Source organism: Eschrichtius robustus, chromosome 21 (assembly GCF_028021215.1).
Source record: "Eschrichtius robustus isolate mEscRob2 chromosome 21, mEscRob2.pri, whole genome shotgun sequence".
Classification (NCBI taxonomy): domain Eukaryota; kingdom Metazoa; phylum Chordata; class Mammalia; order Artiodactyla; family Eschrichtiidae; genus Eschrichtius; species Eschrichtius robustus.
The window spans coordinates 18,812,004-18,832,987 of NC_090844.1; the positions used below are offsets into that span (position 1 = coordinate 18,812,004).

A 20,984-nucleotide genomic window follows, 5' to 3' on the forward strand; every position below is an offset into this window, starting at 1 on the left:
TAAAGTCATAGAAACAGAGAATAGAATGGTGATTACCAGGGGCTGGGTGCAGGGGGAAAGGGGGATGTTGGTCAAGTGTACAAAAATCCAGTCAGAAGATGAATAAGTTCTGGGGTTCTCCTGCACAGCATTGTGATTATAGTTAATACTGCTGTATTATATACTTGAATGTTGCTAAGAAAGTAGATCTTAAATGTTGTCATCACAAAATAGAAATGGTAGTTTTGTGATGTGATGGAAGTGTTAGCTAATGCTATGGTGGTAATCATTTTGCAATATATAAATGTGTCAAATCAACACACTGTGTACCCTAAACATACACAATACTGTATGTCAACTATATCTCAATAAGCTGGAAAAAACCCACAATATCATTTACATTAGCATCCCCCAAAATAAAACATTTAAGTATGAATCAAACAAAATATGTACAAGATCTATATGTGGAAAACAACAAAATTCAGATGTATGAAATAAAAGAACTACTAAAAAAATGGAAATACATTCCATGTTCATGGATAGGAGGACTCAATATTGTCAAGATGCTAGTTCTTCCCATCTTGATCTATAGATTCAGTCCCAATCAAAATCCCAGCAAGTTATTTTATGGATATTGACAAACCAATTTTAAAGTTCATATGGAGAGGCAAAAGACCCCAAATAACCCACACAGTATTGAGAAGAAGGAACAAAGTTGGATGAATGAAAATACCTAACTTCAAGACTTAACATAAAGTTACAGTAATAAAGATAATGTGGTATTGGTGAAAGAATAAGCAGATAGGTCAATGGAATAGAACATTGAGCCCAGAAACAGACCCACATAAGTATAATCAACTAATCTTTGACAAAGGAGCAAAGGCAAGACAATGGAACAAAGATAGTCTTTTTATGAAATAGTGCTGGAACATCTGAATGTTGTTCATAATGGAAAAAAACAACAGTGTAGACACAGACTTTACACCTTTCACAAAAATTAACTCAAAATAGATCATAGACCTAAATGTAACATGAAAAACTATACAACTCCTAGAAGATAACTTAGCAGAAAATCTAGATGACCTTGGGTATGGCAATGACTTTTTTATATACACCAAAGTCACAATCCATGAAAGAAATAATGAATAAGCTGGACTTCATTAAAATTAAAAGCTTGTTCTGTGAAGTACAATGTCAAGGGAATGAGAAGATAAGCCACAGACTGGGAGAAAATATTTGCAAAAGACACATCTAACAAGGCCTGTTATCCAAAATATACAAAGAACTCTTAAAATTCAACAATAAGAAAATAAAGTTGATTTAAAAATAGGACAAAGAGCTTAACAAACACCTCACTTAAGAAGATAAACAGATGGCAAATAAGCATGTGAAAAGATGTTCCACATTATATGTCATCAGGGACATGCAAATTGAAATAACTAGACACCACTATACATCTACTAGCATGGCCCAAATCTGGAATAGTGACAGCACCAAATACTGGGAAGAATGGGGAGCAATAGGAACTCTCATTCATAGCTGGGGGAATTAAAAATGGTATGGCTGCTTTGGAAGACAGTTTCTTACAAAACCAAACATAGTCTTGGCATATGATCCAGCACTCACACTCCTTGGTATTCACCCAAAGGAGTTGAAAATTATTGTCCATACAAAAACCTGCACTCGGATGTTTATAACAACTTTATTTATAATTGCCAAAACTTGGAAGCAACCAAGATGTCCTTCAGTAGATAAATGGATTAATAAACTGTGATACATCCAGGCAATGGAATATTATTCAGTGCTAAAGAGAAATGAGCTATCAAGCCATGAAAAGACATGGAGGAACTTCAAATGCATATTATGAAAAGAAAAATGCCAATCTGAAAAGGCTATATAGTGTACAGTTACAAGCATATGACCTTCTGGAAAAGGCAAAACTATGGAAAACAATGAAAAGATCAGCTATTGCCAGGGATTGGTAGAGAAGGGAGGGATAAATAGGTAGAGCATAATGGATTTATAGGACAGTGAAAACACTCTGTATGACACTATAATGGTGGATACATTTGTCCAAATCCATAGAATACACAACACCAAGAGTGAACCCTAATGTAAACTATGGACTTGGAGTAATAATGATGTGGCACTCTAGGTTGATCAATGGTGGCACTGATTGTTAAACTCCCTATGATGACTTTGCTATTATGTGGATTACAAAACAAAACAGAAAGCATTTAGTCAATGGTTTGCAAAATTGTTATTAACATCCAAAGCCCAGCTTCTGAGCTATCTCACAGGTCAAACAGATAAACTATTAAATGGAAAGTGGCCTCTGCTAACTGATATTGACAAATTATCATCACAAGTATATTTAGAAAACCACTGTAAATGAATTGGTTATGTTATATAGTTAGGATTCTATTTGAGAACTAATTAAAATGATGTACAAAATTAGAGCAAATGTTATTTTAAAATTTTGGCCATTTACTTTCTAACTCTTTGAATTATGGGAAATAAAAATTTCAATTTGCTTTAACATATTTTTCTCTAGTTTTGTTCATTTCTGTATGAGACATTATTATTTGTATGAGACAAATGTTACTGAAAGGTTACAGATGTTATTATGAACAGAAATGACCATAATAATCAGCATGAGTTCTGAATGGTGTAATTATTCACCTTCAGCATTAAGGATGGACTACTGTTAAATCTGACTATACAGCATTATCCCTTAAGCATTGGGTTGACAATTTTGTATATGATGTCAGATTCTGATTTCACAATAACTGAATTATAGTGGAAATATTAATTGTTGTGAGTGTATTTTATGCTCTTGATAGTTCAATATATCATGACACTCTACAAGGAAGAATTCGGGAAGAGGCCTAACCTGCTTCAAATCTCTCTTTTTAATTTACTTTAGTGACTTATTTTGAGACTCAAAGTCACATAAGTCAGAGTGCATCTTATGTCATTCTTATTCTGATAAAGCAGTATTTGACATTTTGAAAAATAACCTGCATGTAATCACAATCAGAATATATAAGGATTTTTAAATGGAAAAAAATGCCTTTTTATTCAATCTGTTTTTTCTTTTTTCTAATAAGTCATTAAATGAGCAGCAAATTTCAGGAGATAAAGTTTAACTCAGTTTGCTTAGCGCATTTGTCTTCAGATTGCTTGTAATAGCATGAACAGGGCAATCAGCCACTCAAAGATATGGCCTACTATCTAGCATAATGTGAATAAAATAGATATCATATTATACATATGAAAAATGATTTCAAGGGTAAATTCAATTTTATTTTTCTTAGAAGCTAGTGCTTTAAAGAAGTATAATATTGGAGACTGAACACACTATTGTAATACAAAACTGAGGTATGAAAAGTGATCAAAAGCAAAAAAAAAATGTCTAGGCAAGAAGGAAGATGGCTGGTTAGAGTGAAAAGGTAGTAAAGACATCTGTATATGGCCTTTCCTCTGCAACATATTTAGTCACTACTTAACAGGATTAATCATTTATTTATGTATAAGTTTATGTTTATCATTTATTGGTAATTAGAAATGAATGTTTTGTTATTTATCAGTTAAAATTAAGATAAAAAAGTTTCACCATGTAATCCGTTATAAGCACTGGGTTTACTGCTTAGCAATGTTTCACAAGTACATATCAACAGTAACTAAATGCCTTGGTTTTTAATAATACTGTCCAAGTTCATAGGTGACTTAGAGGCCAGTTTTTGCTTCAGAATGTTGTCTGATATTATAGGTGACAAGGATCAAGTGAATTGGGAGTGGGAAAGGGGTGACTCAGCTGTAAGATTATTTATTTGAGGTTAGAAGTAGTTATTATTCAATAACTAGGTTAGTTAATAAAAAAGGAAGGCCATTTAACAGCACAGAATAAAGCAATGGAGAAAATCTGAATTCAATATAATTAATCAGTATGTGTGTATGTATATGATATACATATATATCAATCAGTATATATGTGTGTATTTATGTATATATGTATGCTTATATACGTATACATGCATAAATATACAAAATTCGTTGAAAGCATACATAATTCATATACATGTATGCCCATATATATATAACTTATGTACTGATTCAAGCTTTTTCTAGCAGCATTCTTTTAGGAGATGGGGATAAAGCAATGAACAAAAAAGGCCAAATACCTGTTCATACTGCCCTCATGGAACTTGCATTCCACTGAGGACACAGCAATCACAGGATAAATGAGCAAAATACAGTGTATATTAGCAAGTAATTAATGCTATGGAGAAGATAAAAAGGAGGAAATGGTTAAGGAATGTTGGGAACGGGGTTGAACTTTTACAAAGGTGTATTAGCTTTCTATTGCTGGTATGACAAATTGCCACAATTTTAGTAGCTTTGTAGCTGACAACAGAAGGAGACCAGTCAGCAGGTTACTGCAAGAATTTCTATAGAAGATATTGGTGGCCTGGTACAGAGCAGTAGTAGAGTGAGAAGGGAGACACAGTTGGATTCTGGCTATATGTCAAAAGCAGAGCCAGCAGGATTTGCTGGAGGTTTGCAGTAGCGTGTAAGTAAAAGTAGTTAAGGAAGTCTCCAAGCTACTTTTGGCTTTAATACTTGGAGAAACTCAGTTGCCCTTTATTGAGATGACTAACATTATGAGAACATTTGTGCTTTTGTTGTTGGTGGGAAGTAATACTCAGAGTTAGTTTGCTATATGTAAAGCTTAAGATGGTTGTTGGATATTCAAATTAAGGATGACTAGTAGAGGGTCGAATATATGAGTCTAGGGTTCAGGGAGGACATGCATATTAATAAATGACAGATTATGTATGATTTTCAAAGCCATGAAATTGATTGAGGTATTCAAGTCATGAGTTTAGGTAAGAAATAGAAGAGATTCAAGAATTAAACACTGGAAAAAAAAAAAAAAAAGAATTAAACACTGGCATACTCCCAATAGAGATCAGGGGAAGGAAGAAGAACCAACAAAAAACACTGGGGCACAAAAGAGAAGAACCAGGTTAGTGTAAAGTCCTGATAACCTGGAGCAGAAAATGGTTCTGAGAGAGAGAACTGCTCTGTGATGCTGCTGTATGTCGAGAGTAGAAGGCTGAGAAAGATCATGGGACTTAGTGACGCCAGAGATGTTGTTGATAAAAACAGTTACAGTGGGAGGTAGAAAATAGAGGGATTAAAATCAGACACGACACATAAAATGAATTATTTGTACACATTTTATTCTAGAAGAAAAATTGAACAGTAGCTAGAGGAGGAATAAGACACAATGCAGTATTTCTAAGATAAGAGAAATAATTTAATATTTTGGGGGGACTGAATCACTATGAAAAACTATGATAGGAAAAAAGGAAGAATTTCTAGAAGAACATCCCTAAGTATATATGGGAAGAGGTTGGGATCTAATACCTATGTAGACAGCTTAGCCTTAGGTAGTAGAACATGCACTATATCCATAGTTAGAAGAAAACAAGCAAAATATATGTGTATAGATGCTGAAACTGTAAGTGATGGTGATATCTTGTAGAGGTTTTCTTCTGATGGCTCAGTGTTCTCAGTGAAATAAGAAATAACACCAGCTCATAGAGAGAATGGGTTTTGGTGTTGTACATTTGAGAAGAAAAGGAAGTGGAGGGATAGATGGATTTCAGAAATATACAATGACTTTGTGTCACCATTATGGACCTCTCCGAAGTTAGTGATGGGGTTTATAGAGACTAGTTTTCATGGTTTCGTGCTTTTTTCCAGCCACGTTCAGCTACAAGAGAGCAGACAGACAGTATGTGGGGAACCAAATTTAACTAGAGTTATGGTTTAACCAAAGGGCTATGTCAAAGTGATGGAGGCAAGGGGGTTTTGTTAACATCCAATGCATTCTCTATCATATTTAACCACGTGTAAGGGGAGTAATTAGGGCATTACGGGGATGAGGGACCACAAAATAATGCTGTAGTATCAATGGAGTAAAAGTCTTGGTAGTCTTGGATTCATGAACACCATGTGTTACTATTTCCGCCCCCCCTCCTCTGACTTTCCCTTTTAAGTCACATGGCTTGCACTATCACTTTCTTTAGGACTCTGCTTAAATGTTTTATTAATGAGGTCTTCCTTACCAGCCTTATAGAAAAGAGTCCCAACTACATGGCCCTCTTTATTTCCCATATTTTCTTTGTTTTTCTTTCTAGCACTTATCAATCTATGGTCTATTCATATACTTGCTTATATATAAGTGTAGCTCTCCCCACTAGAATATAATCTTCACAAGTGTGGGAACTTTATATTTTTGTTCACTTTGTTCCTCCATCTTCTATAACAATACCTGGCACCCAGTTGGCACTCAATAAACATTTTTAGGAATGGATGATGCAAGCCTTTTGAAATCCTCAAGGATGATGTAGGTAAATCAAGACAGGAAAAAAGTTGGTAGACCACATCAGCTACAAGGTAAGGCCATGCTTTGAGGCTTGCCATTTTAACATTAGCGAAATTAAATTCCTTCATCCAATTGATTTGTAGTGAGATTTCATCCAAGAGGCCTGCAAGTATGGACAGGCTGGAATTTTGAAGGGGATGTGGGTGCAGAAGCTGACAAAATTTTCCAGGTGAAGAATTTTTCTCCTACCATATCCTCCTGAAGAACATTTGTGAGGAGAGGTGGTTGAGTTATTCAAAATTGCACTTTTTTTGTACTGCTTCATTATAGATTTGATGGCACTAAATACATCTGATTGTTTCTCTCTGATTGAGGAGATGTTATAAAACATCGTGAATGGGACATCAAGTTTACTTGATAAACAGTAGAATTCCTGAAAATCTTGAGTGTACGTTTGAAGTTTTTAATTATTAATTCAGAGTTAAAAAAACTAAGACTGATTGGGTAATTTCTCTCCAGTATAATTCATGGGTGCAGGCATGTAGGAGGGAGGTGCTCAGGTTTATCTAGGGTGGCGTTTTACCAGGCAAGTACCATGGACCGATGCAAGGGTTTAGGAAGTTGAGGTTCTTTGCAGGCAAGTTGTTATAAGCCATGGACCATGGAATCGGAGATGAGAAAGGAGGAAAATAAAAATGAGAAAGCTAATATGTAGTGAGGACATGCACTTGAATCTGCCTCTAAGACTATGCTTTTTTGACCATAAACCATGATCTAAAAGAAAATATCTACTGGCAACTATTGTATTTTAACCCCTCACAAAACAAATTAAAATGAATACTTATAAATATCAAAAATTATTTAAAACATGACTAATTAAGTTTCTAATATATCTTATATTTGTTTCTAAGCTCTGGATATGCAAGTTAAGTAAGGTATGTTCTCAGTCACAAAAGAACTCATAGTCTAATGGGAAACCTAGATGTGTAAAGGGATTATTTAAAATGTTAAGCACCTTATAAAAATATGATAGAATGCAGAGAAAGGAGAATGGCCGTAATACTCTCTCTGGTCAGTAGTCAAAGTTATAAATACATAGATCTGTTAAATGAATGCATGGGTTTAGTAAGGGTATACATGGAAAAAGCTTGCAAATATTTATTATTCATTTATTTGATTCGGGAGAAATTAAGAGTGGCTTAAAAGCACTGACATTTAAAACCTGAAAAGCCCTGTAAGAACCTGAATATCTCCTTAGCCTGTCCCTCGGAGGTTTTATAGATGTAGAAATTTCTGACTTCCAGAATGCATAAAAGACTTTTAGAAAGAGTGCACATGTTTGCCAGTCTCTTTTTTGTGCCTCTACCCAAATCTAAAGAAAATAATACAGAGATGATTGCTTGAATTTTTTTGGTTGATTTCAGACATCATTTCCCACTGAATGTTGAAGTATACTCTGTGTCCACAGTCATTATTCCAAACATTGCTGTTAGGGACTAAACGAAATAATGTATAAAATGGTCTTTGTACAGTCCTGGGAAAAGGAAATCAGTAAATACATGTCAGCTATACAGGTACATGTTTTTGCCATCTTGTAAGTACTGCTTTCTAGGTTTCAAATTCTTTCTCAAATTTCTTTCTTCCTCTGCTTATTCACTCTGCACTCTCCTAGGTGATTTTACCCACTTGTATAAATTTTATGACTGTCTCTCAAATAATCCCCAAATGTATATATCAAACTTAAAAACAAAGCTAATTCTCAGAAGGAAAGTCCAGGCTTGATATATACAGTTGGGGATTGTTAGCAGAAAGGCAGTATATAGAAAGCAATTGTTTTTGTCCGATACAGTTGGGGATGGTTAGCAGAAAGACAGTATATAGAAAGCAATTGTTTTTGTCAGCTTGGGTGGCTTTAACAAAATACCATAGGCTGGTGAGCTAAACAACAAACATTTATCAGGACAACCTCGGCGGCTCTGCCTCACGAGCTAAAGTGAACCTCCTTGGACTTCACCCCCTGTCCAACCCTGGCTCCCCTCTTGGCTCTCCTGGGAACACTTCCTAACATGTCCCTTTTACACTCACCGTCCTCCTCAGGGACTGCACCGAGGCAGGCACATTTCTGGAGCTTTACCACATTTTACTTGGAGCCTAGAATTTGAGCTTATACCAGTGAGAGGGGAGGAGGCTGCCGAAAAATCTTCTTCCGGAATGTGGCTGGAGCTGATGAAAAACTGTTTCACTGTTTGATTCCATCATCCATTCAAGGCCCAGCTGGTCGTATTCCTTTGGAAGGACCTGCTCACCGCTCCCCACAGCAACCTCTTGACCATGGAGGCCACCGGCTCTCACTCTCATTCCACACGTCTATTTAACTAGTAACAAATTACTACACGTGCAGAATAGAAACTGCTGTGTTTCCTGATTTTGTGGATATGCCTTGCTTTTCTCGATTAGGCTGAGCCCCTTGGAAGCAGAAATCATCTTTCAAGTATTTGTTTGTTACTCATTTCTCCACCAGGTTCCAAAAGTTTTCAACATAACTGCACCATGAATTGTACTTCTTTTAATCTCTAGAAGGACCTCACATACTATCTTATGCATATTTGATGATCAATAAACACTTGCTATTTCATTTACTTCAAAAAAAAAAAAAAAAGAAAGAACAAAAAAAACCCCAACAAACATTTATTTCTCGCAGTTCTGGAGGCTGGGAAGTCTGAGATCAGGGTGTCAGCATGGTTGGGTTCTGGTGAGAGCCCTCTTCCTGACTTAAAGATCATCGTCTTCTTGCTGTAGCTCCAAGTGGCAGAGAGAGGTAGTTCTGGTGTTTCTTCCTCTTCTTACAAGGGCACAAATCCCATCATAGATGCCCCACCTTCATGACCTCATCTGAACCTAATCACCTCCCACAGTCCCCATCTCCTACTAGCATCACGTTGGAGTTAGGGCTTCAATATATGAACTTTGAGGGGACACAAACATTCAGTCCATAACAGAAGTTAAAGATACATTGAACTTGAAATGTCATTGGGACAAGTAGAAATAGCTATAGGCACATCTTTAATCAAACTACAGATGATTATCTGCAGCCTTCTGATCTTCCATTGCTTCCCATCTGAGCAAAGGACCCCACTATCTACTTAGCTACTCATCCTGGAAACTATAGGTGATCGTTTGCTCCTCAATCTCTGTTTTCCAACACAGGATCTTAGCAAATCAATCATAAAGTCATCTATCCCCAAAATATTTAGAATTCATCTACTTCTTTCTCTGCTCACTATGACCATCTTGATCCAATTCACACTGGCTCTTCCCTCTGTAATCAATCTCAGAGTTACCACTCTCAAAAATATTGGATGCTTCAAAAGATTATGGGCCATATTTCCCCTGTACTTGCCTAATTTCCAACATTTCAGGGGTAAACCTTATAATCTCCTCCCTATTACTATATTCCAATTGATTCTGTACAAGAGAGGAGAAAAGTGCTAGAATAAACACTTTCATTCATGTTCAATCCCTAACCTACTCCGCTGGATAATTCATTCCTAATGTATTTAGATTTAGAATCTGACCACTGTGGGGTCTCTTTATTAGTTGATCATTTGCTATGATTTAAGGTGAGCAAAAGGCTTCATTCATTTTTTTCTTGGCCTCCTGACTCATAGATTGGTAGGATGGCCAAGGATCTCTTTTACTTTCCATCTCTAAGCCCTGCACTGACCTGGAGAGAACTGTGACTCAGAAGAAGTTAGAGGCTCAGTGATGCCGACTCCCAGAGGCCTGGTCTGTTGGCATTGAAGTTGGGTGCATAAGGTTGGCCTCTGCAATGCATTCTGCTCGTGGTTTCATCTCCAGGTGTGGCTGCCACAGGGCTGTTGCTGTCACAGCCCATGAAGTTCACATCCTGTGACTCAGCCTCTTTCTCCTCACTTAGGTGGTAAAACACATACTGTGATCTCACTTCAAATAATGTTAAAACAGCTAATGGCCTTAGTGTTGGGGCCTTTTGGTCTTACTCTTAAAATATATAAAACCCTTTATTGGAGAATCTGTTCCTTGTACTATTGCATAGTGCCTCATGCTCTTCAAATACCTTTTCAAGTTGTATGGAGGCCATGAAATCTTGACCTTCCTTGCTTTTCCTCTCAGAAAGTGGGCATATTTGGACATATGTTCTAGAGTCATGATCTATAGATGACATAAACTTTTATGAAAAAAATTGCAGCTAGAGAAAGGCAAAGCCAATTTATATTGCAGTCAGAAGAACACCAGCACAGCCCCATTAAGGATTAGTCAGAAGAATATATAGATATTCACTATGCACTCAATAAGTCAATAGCCCAGTGAGAATTGAAACTTTTAAGAAAACATCAATAGAAATGTGGGAAGATTGCTTATTGGAGAAATGTGTCAGCAACCTTGATCATTGTTTAGATTTAAATTTGATTTTTACTCTTTGGGATTTAAATCTTTATTGCATCTTCAAAGTATCAATAGCTTGCTTCTGCTGAATCAAGCTCTCTGAATCTTGGGGTTTCTGTATCTTCCACCTGGTAGATATATTGATACATATATATGTATGTATGTGTATACATACACACACACTTATTCCAGTGTTAATATTATCAGTCTTTGTTCAAATAATTGTTCCAAGGTTTCAGGAATATCAGAAATCTAAGGAGTAATTTTACACGTTCTTATATAATGATAATAAGAACAACAGCCAGAGCAAGTCTAGAATATGACAGAAATTCTACATGGATCATTTCTAAATCTTACTACAATCCTGCAAACTTGGTGTGTGGGTCATGTGATATTTTGAGGTATTATGTTTTTACCCTCTGTTTTCTTCTGACCAATCCCACCCCAACCCATTCTATATAAGCAAATGGTTAGACTTATGTTTGTTGTTTTGAGTGAGTTTTGGGACAAGAGAGAATACAGAAGACTCCTGTGAATCTTCCTAAATTCCAGAGATGGGAAAAGATTGGGACCTAGAAAGTTTTTCCAGCCTAGTGTGAAGGGAGATGGTAAAAATGGAGTGGTTTGGGGGGTCTCAGCACACAGGGGACATGCCCTGGTTTCCAGCAGAGAAGGCAGAGGGCCAGCAATATTTCTGGAGGAATAATGCCTACAAAAGCCATATAGGCAAGTGGGACCACTGGCAACCTCAGAGGAAGACCTCAGAGCCCCAGGCAGAGCTTGGACTCATCCAGAGTATCTAGGTCCTCAAAGTCATGCTGATGGGAGGAAGGACAGTACTTGTCAGGGTAGATAACTCTCGGACCATATGGCACCTGGCTTGGAACTGCATAGGGTTTTAAGATAGAGGCACAGATTCTCAGTAAGGGATAGAAATACTTCCTAAAACACTGAATAAAATAGAATTTAGCCAATCCAGTATGATAACTCTTTCTTGACTTTCTGTTTTTTGCAATAACTAAGGAAAATTACTGAAAATACCAGAGGTGTTTAGAGAATATATTAAATTGAATTGAATTAAACAATGGGAGTAATTTAGTGATCTAATCACTTTATTCTTATAGAACAATACCCTCTGGCTCGCATATATCTGTTTTTCAGGTGTTATATATTTTTTGAATCCTGATCTGAATCAAACTCTTATCTAATTGAAACCATATTGGGCTTAGACATTGTAAAGAAGTGTAATTTTTCATGATTCCTTTCTGTCATGAATTTAGTGAGTAAAGTTTGTTCTGCATTTTAAGGAATGCAATTGCAGCAGCTGGCACTCATTACAGTGCATCCTAAAGCATAAGTTATGGTGTGCCTATAAATTTCCACCCTAATGTATTTCCATTGTTATATTTTTGCTTACAAAGATTTTAGTGTCACTTTATTTAATTGAAATCAAATGATGTTATTTACTTTGTAGTGATGCAAAAAAAATTGCATTTGTAAGCGACTGTTATTCAAATTGAATTTTCTTACAGAATGCTGGAAGTCTTTAGTGCAGAACATTTTACATATAAATTTAAAACAAGTGCTAAGCTGTGACATATACTCGGCCAGACCAATAATGAAGATGATATGGTAGCTGAGATTGCAATTGATTATGTGCAAGGCATTGTTGAGTCATCAAATGACACAAGATTCAAAAAATTACCCTAAAAGTGAAAAGAGCAATATCTGGTATCTACGGACATTATCACTTTGTATAACATATTTAGTAAAATAACTGAGTGAATACTAAGACAATAATATCCCATAATGGTCTTTATCTTTAGCAGCATTGTATGATTACTTTTGGATTTTTAAAAATATTAAAATGTATATTCTGGAAAAAATTCAGAAAAGCGTCTATAAATTGACCCCCTTCCTGGAGGAGGTGCTTGTTCGTGGTTGACCCTATGAGTTATTTGTGTGTGTAAAACAGATTTGGAATTATTTCTGATCTAATGCTAATGTCTGAAGCCATTCTCCAACTGTGGAGTATCTGGGGACTTTGGTAAACATTTCTGTAAATTCTCTGCCTTCGTAGCTGGATGATCATGTTTTTCTTTTGTATTTATGCTCAAGTGGTGACACTGGTTCTGATGTTAGAAGGTTCTTGCAATACCTAAGGAAACTGAGGAAATAAATGGAATATGTGTTCTTTATGTTCTCTATTTCTCAATCCTCTAGTTGGAAAAATAGCTTAAATCCAAGTAAATTTTGCCTTTGGTTCTAGACTGTTTTGTTAGATTCTAAAACGACCACAGATCTCTCCCATCCCTGCATGTACATCTTTTTGCAATGTGAATTTGCTACTCATCCCATTTGAATCTAATTCTGGACAAGTGACTTGCTTTGGCCAATGGGACATTAGCAACTGTGATGCAAGCTGAGACTTTTTGTCACTAACCCTCCCTTGCTGCCAGGAACCCATTTCCCACCGTGTGATCAGAGAGAATGAGAGATCATGTGAAGAGAAACCCTAGCTGTCCCAGCAATGACTGAGGCCATCCTTGTCCTTTAAGCCCCAGTCAGCTAGCTGAGACCATAAGAATCTCCAGATGAACTCACAGAATGTGAGGAGTAATGCATGTGTGCTGTTTGAAGTCCCCACATTTTGCTATGGTGTGTTATGCAGCAAAAACTGATAGGATTCTATTTTGAGAGGAAGTGGAGTACTGTAATACTGCAGTGCAAATACTGTATCACCCATTGCAAGCCCATCTGTCTGACCTTGTGCTTTGACTCCTAGTTATTTTCGATTCCTCAAGACTTAAACTCAGATGGAGAGTTCAAAACCCTTAATTCCTTTGCTCTCATTATGATAGTAGTTCCCAATCCTGACTTTTTAAGCTCAGGTTAACATCTCACTTGCTTTTGGTAATTGCTTACACTCTGAATTGAAACTAGTACTTTTCTTTGACATTCATTTTTAGGTAACATCTGTGGGTGTGTTAGTTAAAAGCCCTTTTTCCAGTCATAGTGTCATGACCCTCCACGTTGTAAGTCCTTTATATGTCTACTGGACTCCCGAACTTGAATCCACAGAGGTATTTCTTAGACTTTTTCTGGTCTGCTTCAGTTTGACCCTCTGCCCTTCCCTCTTGGTGTCTTGAACACTACCTTGTATACTTTGGCTCAGGCATTTGGCTTATGAAGTAATTTGAGGAAACACATCTTTGAAGGAAGCGTTATTGTTACTTGGACCTACATGAAACGAGGCTAAACAGTGGCCTTGTGTTATGATTTCAAGTGTGTTCAAAGTTATTCCCTTCTAAATAAATTGTCATTGTGTCTAATTTTTTTTATCATTTAAACTCACTCCTTGAAACAACATTTCCTTGGTTTCCAGCATTCACTAATTCCATATTAGAAAGAGCCGCTCATTAATTTCCTAGCAAAGGGAAGCGCAAGAAAATGTAACTGAGAAGGAATGCTTTGAAAAGGAGAGGGAAAGGAGTGGAGATATGCATTTCATAGAGTATTCTTTAATAAAATCAATATGGTAGAAATATTGGAGTTACAGAGACCAATGTTCAAATATGAACTTCACTATTACTAATTATTTTTATGACCGTGGGCAGTTAAAATACTTTAAGCTTCATTTAAAAAAATTTGTATACTGCAGCTGATACATAGTTCAAAATGTTGTTTTGAGGTTCACTTGAGATGTGTATAAAGCACTTAGAATAGCTCTTAGGAGCTAGAGGGAACTCAAAGCACTGAGACTGATTGCTGTGTTTCTCATTAGTTGGGTAGGGCTGTGAGGAAAAGGCTTGTTGGGGGGGTCTCTTGGATTTGAAGGAAAAAGAATGAATCAAAGATGAGGAGGAACATGATAAAGACAAAATTTGCTTCCTTTGTGGTTTTATCTATAGCTAACCCATGTCTTAAAGTATAAAAGAACTATGTTTAGGGGAAATAAGTAAGAGGACAATACCTGAATTGAAGAGTGCAAATTTTTACCTGTAATAAGAAAAAACAAAAGTCTTAATCATAGAAGAATCCAGTATTGGAATGATTTACTGAAGGAAGTTGTACAGTATGTATGTATGCATATATGTGCACATGTATTTTATACGTACATGTACCTATCAGTCTTTAAGAAACAAATTCAGTCATGGATCTGTTTTGAAACAAGTTGAAATTCCAGGTTAACACTTGGCATCTTTCTGGTTTATAAAAATATATGGATTCAGGTAGAATAAGGGAAGTCATTATCTGCCATGAAGTATTGCCTACGAAAGATCTGCTTCCCTCTCCCACCCCCTCACAGTAGAGCAAAAGGCTAATTGAACAGATTCAGACATGCATTAAAGACATACCATAGTGGTTCAGTATAGAAAATACTATCCAGATAGATTTAAATATTGCTTTTCCCATTCCAAAAGTTTACCTTTACATGGGTGATATCTGCAGGTTTGCACCTGTTGATTTTAATGCCTCGATTTTTATTCAATAATTTTGACTGCATCATTTTCTTTGTCTTTTGGAATATTGAAATGGAGATGTTTCTATTAAAATACTTATAGAATTATTTTCAGTCAAAGCCTTGAATATCAAATAACAGCTGGAGGTTTTAGTTTGCTTCTTAATGTTTTTTGTATTTTCCCAAATAAGTATTTATTGCTTTAATAAATAGGAAAATTAAATATGACATTTTAGAAGTTTAAGAAGCAAGGTTATAAATGACTTAATCTAAAATCATATAGTAAATCAAAGTGAGAACTTTGCAAACTTTAAACTTTAGAAATGTGTGCTTATTTTAAAACTAGTGTTCTTAACATTCTTGTGAAAAAAATTCTTGATTTAAACATCTTACATATAATGATACAGTAAAAAGAGTAGTGTTTTACTTTTTTGTGCTAAGACTACAGGTGATACTGCTCTTCATTCATTATAATTTTCTGATATAATTATATTTAAAATTTATTAAAAATATGTATGCCAGAAGATTATAAATTAATAAACTTTAAATGGTTTACAAGACACTACCTTGCATCGCATTACTATTTAAAGAAACAGCATTTGAACTTCTAAGTCTTACTGACTCAAACTTTTAAAAGCCTTACTGTATTTTGTGAGGAACAGGCAGTGATGATTGACAAAAATATAGAAGTGTTAACATATATGAGAAATGAAAGAATTCTATTCATAGTTTATTACTATTGACTATTTTCTTAATTGCTTAATTCTTAATTACTTTGAAAATATTTAAAATAAGACTACTTTTCATTTGCCAATTAGGCTAAGTGTTATGGTATAATTTATATATATATATTTATATCATGATATAAAGTATTATTTGTTGCAGGAAGGTAAAAATATGAAACTTTCAGTTGATTTACTGACTATATGCTAAATGTATTTTTTTATGATTATAAAATGTTTGTGGATCCGCTGTCCTCATGACTATGGGACACAAGTTTCAACAAAGTAAAATATAAGAAAATAGAGTTCTACGTGAAGAACTAAAACACAACTGGTTCACTTCATTACCAATGAGGATAGAGTGCGTGTAAGTCAGGGTCTTTTGAAAGGGTAATATCTGAAGTTGAAGGGAATAATGAGTAGTTTTTCCATTACTCTTTGTTTGTATTTCTATGCAAAGGTTAATTTCTTTAATAAGGTGTTCTGCTTTAGTAGATAGTAATTTCAGTGCAAATCACTTTGAGTCATTTGTTCTCTCAACTATAAACATTATAATTATGAGCACTGGAAATATAATTTAAAGCATTATGGTCTGATACAACAAGGCCTGTAGTATTAACTGGAAATGGTCTTTGGCAGTGGGACTTTGACAGAAGAACTGCTGCTCCCCCTCCAGAGCCCTCCAAACCCCATCTGTCTCAAGGGAATTTACTCTTCATATCTTCAGGAAGAGTCAACCTCTCTGCAGTTAATGGTGAGTGGAATTGAAATGAAAATCAAAATTCCTTTGAAGTTCTGGAATTAGATACCTCATGTCTTTTTCATTACTGATGTCTATATTTACTGATTTCCCTAGAACGCTATTCACTGAGATTCTGAGAGCATGCTGATCAGAATGTTTTGGTACTATGTTTCATTTTACTTCAGTACATGCTAATATATTTTCCATAATTCCATTGCCAAAAACAATCTTCCCAAGCACAGAAAAATTATGACATTTCTGTGCTATCTACATTAACTAATCAGTGATATAAATTTGGTTCAGTCTGGATTTCCTTTAATTAAATACATTAAACACAGAGAAAACGCTTTTACTTTATAACACAGGCATATTCAAGACATCTCCTGGATGTGTAGTTTCGGTTATAGAAGACAATATATTCAACCACTTATTTGTTCATTTTATAAGACTCACCCATGACCTATTATGGGCAAATGATCATGGCAGACATTGAGAATGTGGAGTAAGTGCAGCTCAGCATGTAGTTAGAGAAGCAGTCAGGACAACCACTAGTTACAAAGCATCATGACAAATATTCACAGATTTATACAGCAAGTGATGTGGAAGCACAAAAAAAGGAGTAATTAACTATGTTTGGGAAATCAGAGAGAAATTCTGATTGTGTGTGTGTAGGGGGGTGAGGGGTGGGTAGGTGTGGTGTGGGGTGGTGGGAGTGACGTTTGAACTTGGTCTAGGTATGTGATATTGTATTCTCCAAGTGAGCAAATGAAATTGGGTTGGTGAAGGAGAAATGTAATTTATAGCAATAGTATGTAGTGGTTAAGAACTTGTAGTTAGGAGTTGGCAAATTTAATTTGCATCCCTGTTTTATCACTTAATACACGTGTGACCTTGACAAGTTAGTTAATCTCTCTGAATATAAATACAAATAAAAATAATACTTATTTCATAAGCTTCTTATGTAGATCAAGAGACCTACTTATAAAATACTTAGCAGCATGGCTGGCTTGTGATAAGGAATCAACCAATGATACCTAATTTATATAGGGTCGAGAGTCAATAAGTATTATTTAAATATTCACACAAATAATTAGAGAAATAGAGGGCCAAATGTGTTGATTTATGTTGAATATAACTTCTAGAATAATTAGAAATAGAATGAAATGTCTGTGTGCCTTCAAAAAAACCAAAAAAAAAATTCATACAGCAAAAGTAATCAGTTTAACTAAAGATGAAATTCTTAAAACGTTATATAAGAGAATGAAGCTCAAACATATTCATCATGACAGTCAATGTAAGTTAAAGTTTCCTATTAAAGACAGAGATATTCAGATGGTGTCAAAAATTAATATCCAATTCATGCTTTATAAAAGAGATTCATGTAAAAAAATAAACTTGCTAGATCTCTAATGATAAAACATGTATCATTTAAGCAGAAATAAAGAAGAGAAATAATATTAGATGCAATAAAATTCAAGGCCAAAAGCATTAAGGTAGAACATTTTTTGTATTGTGTATGTAAATTTAACCAGTGACTATTGGCCAGAACACCTATGAGTGGCCTTTCTCTGTGGACTGGGCTTTCTCAGGAACTCCAAGGGCAAGCATCCTGAGAGAAAGAGCCAGATAAAAACCAAGCCACCTTTGATGACCTAGCCTTGGAAGTTAGGGTAGTTTATCTGGTATTGCATTTGTGAAGGTTGTCACAGTCTCCCTCCCCCATGTGGGGTGGGGAGAGATTGCCTTCACCTCTTGATGAAGGAGTGGCAAAGTCCTGAAGAGCATGTGTAACCAGAAGTAATGCTCTGACCATTTTGGGAAACCACAGTCTATCACAGCCTCACCATCTGGCAACAAAAATTCTCATCCTTCAGGCGAGCAAAATCCACTCATCCTTTCCCCCAAGAACTCCCTAACATCTCATTCCATTATGGCATCAGGCTGTATTGGAATTGAATGTTACCAAATAATTGATGTTTAATAATAGTTGAAGGTTATAGATGCAAAGCCTGCATACTTAGAAACCATGAAAATCAATTTCGAAATTACTTGAAGCAATAAGAAAATACAGTAAAATAGCAAGTTAATATATGCAAAAAATCAATAACATTCTTATTTACAAGCAATAGCAAGTTTAATGATAGGATAAGCAAATCTTCTTTATAATAACATTTAAAAGCATGGTTAAAGACATGTTATATTACCTAAAGTAAATTGTATTGTTAACAATATTAATGAGCCCTGGATAACTATTTGCAAATTACAATGAGAGGGAAAAGTTTAATATCTTTAATATATGATAAGCTCCTAAAAAGAAATAAGATAAACATACCAAAAGGAAAAAGAGCAAAGGACATGACTAGGCACTGAGGAAAAAAAAGAAAAAAATAACTAAATGTTGGACCTACACTGCTTATCAGTCTCCTCTGTTCAATTCTGCTGACTGCCCTTCCTTTCACAGGTATTGATTCCTAATAAATATCTTGCACCCCAAGCTCAATTTTAGCATCTGCTCCCAGAGAACCCAAATTGTGACAATGATGCAAATTGAATATCATTTCTGGAGAGAGTTTTACATTCTTATGCATCCTCTTTATCCAGACAGTTTTACAACTGGTAATTTTTTCTAAAGAAATAATATAAAATATACTTATGAACTTAAGTTACATATGCAAGAATGTTCTTAGTTTGTATGAAAAGTGAAAAATGATATGTGTTTAAATGATTTACAATTTGGGATTAACTAATTTAAATTAATGCTGTTAGGAAAAAATGTTTTAGCTATGCATATTTATTTATGTAAATAAGAGCTTACCATATTGCTTTGCCAGTCATGAACTGTATGCTGTATGTATGTATATATATATATATATATATATATATATAAATAAAATGAATGTCTAGGGGGCAGTCCAAGATGGCACCATAGGAAGATCCTGAACTCACCTCTTCCAATGGACACACCAAATCTATAGCTACATATCGAACAATTCCCTCTGAAAAAGACCTGAAAACTAGCTGAACAGCTCTTTCACAACAAACAACAAAAGGACCACAGTGAGACAGGTAGAAGAGGCAGAGAGGCAGTCTTGCCAAAAACCCCATTCTGGGCGCAGTGGCCCACGATCGGGAAGGATCTCACAAATCTGGAGCTTCCCTCTGAGGAGATAGGAGTCTGTCAGGCACCCTTGAGACCTGCAATAGGGAGATAAGTCCCTCAAATATCTGGCTTTAAAAACCAATGGAGCTTATATTCTGGAGACCCAAAGGGCTGTAAGGAACTGAGATACTGCTCTTAAAGGGCTCACATGCAGACTCACTCACCCCCAGGGTCCAGCACACAAATAGCAGTTTGAAAAATGCCTGGATTAAATGGGAAGGAGATTCATTATCTAACTGTAAAGTGTCTGCCAGAGGGGCAGGGGCCATTTGGGAGGAGGGAACTCTTTCAAACTCATTTCAGGAGGCCAGCTTTACCCTGATACCAAAACCAAACAAGGATACCACAAAAAAAGAAAATTGCAGACCAATATCTCTGATGGTGTAGATGCAAAAATCCTCAACAAAATATTAGCAGACTGAATTTAAGAATACATTAAAAGAATCATACACCATGATGAAGTGGGATTTATTCCAGAGATGCAAGATGGAACAACACCCACAAATCAATCAATGTGATGTACCACATTAACAAAATGCAGGATGAAAAATCATAGGATCATCTCAATAAATGCAGATAAAGCATTTGACAAAATTTAGCAACTATTTATGATTAAAACTCTCAACAAAGTAGGTATAGAGGGAACTTACCTCAACATAGTAAAGGCTGTATGTGACAGTCCCACAAGTAACATCATACTCAACAATGAAAAGCTGAAAATTTTCCCTCTCAGATCAGGTAAAAACAGGATGCCTATTCTCACCACTTTTATTCAGCATAGTTTTGGAAGTCCTAGCCAAAGCAATTAAGCAAAAAAAAAAAAAAAAAAAGAAATAAAAGAAATCCAGATTGGAAGGGAAGAAGTAAAACTGTCACTATTTGCAGATAACATGATTTTATATATAGAAAACCCTACTAAGTTCACCAAAAACTGTTAGAACTAACAAATGAATTCAGTAAAGTTGCAGGGTAAAAAAATCATAAAAATGTTTCAAGTGTCTCTATACACTAACAACGGACTATCAGAAAGAGAAAACTTAAAAAAAAAATCCCATTTACAATTGCATCAAAAATAATAAAATACCTAGGAATAAATT

The 20,984-nt window shown here is 35.4% G+C and overlaps 1 protein-coding gene across 1 annotated transcript in view; it reads left to right on the plus strand.

Moving 5' to 3' along the window:
* Positions 1-20,984, plus strand: part of MSR1 (macrophage scavenger receptor 1) — a 369,659-nt gene that overhangs the window by 50,883 nt on the left and 297,792 nt on the right. The window contains exon 3 of the mRNA XM_068532055.1: positions 16,625-16,739. The gene's annotated coding sequence lies outside the window, so the exon portion shown is untranslated. The remainder of the gene's footprint in view (positions 1-16,624; positions 16,740-20,984) is intronic.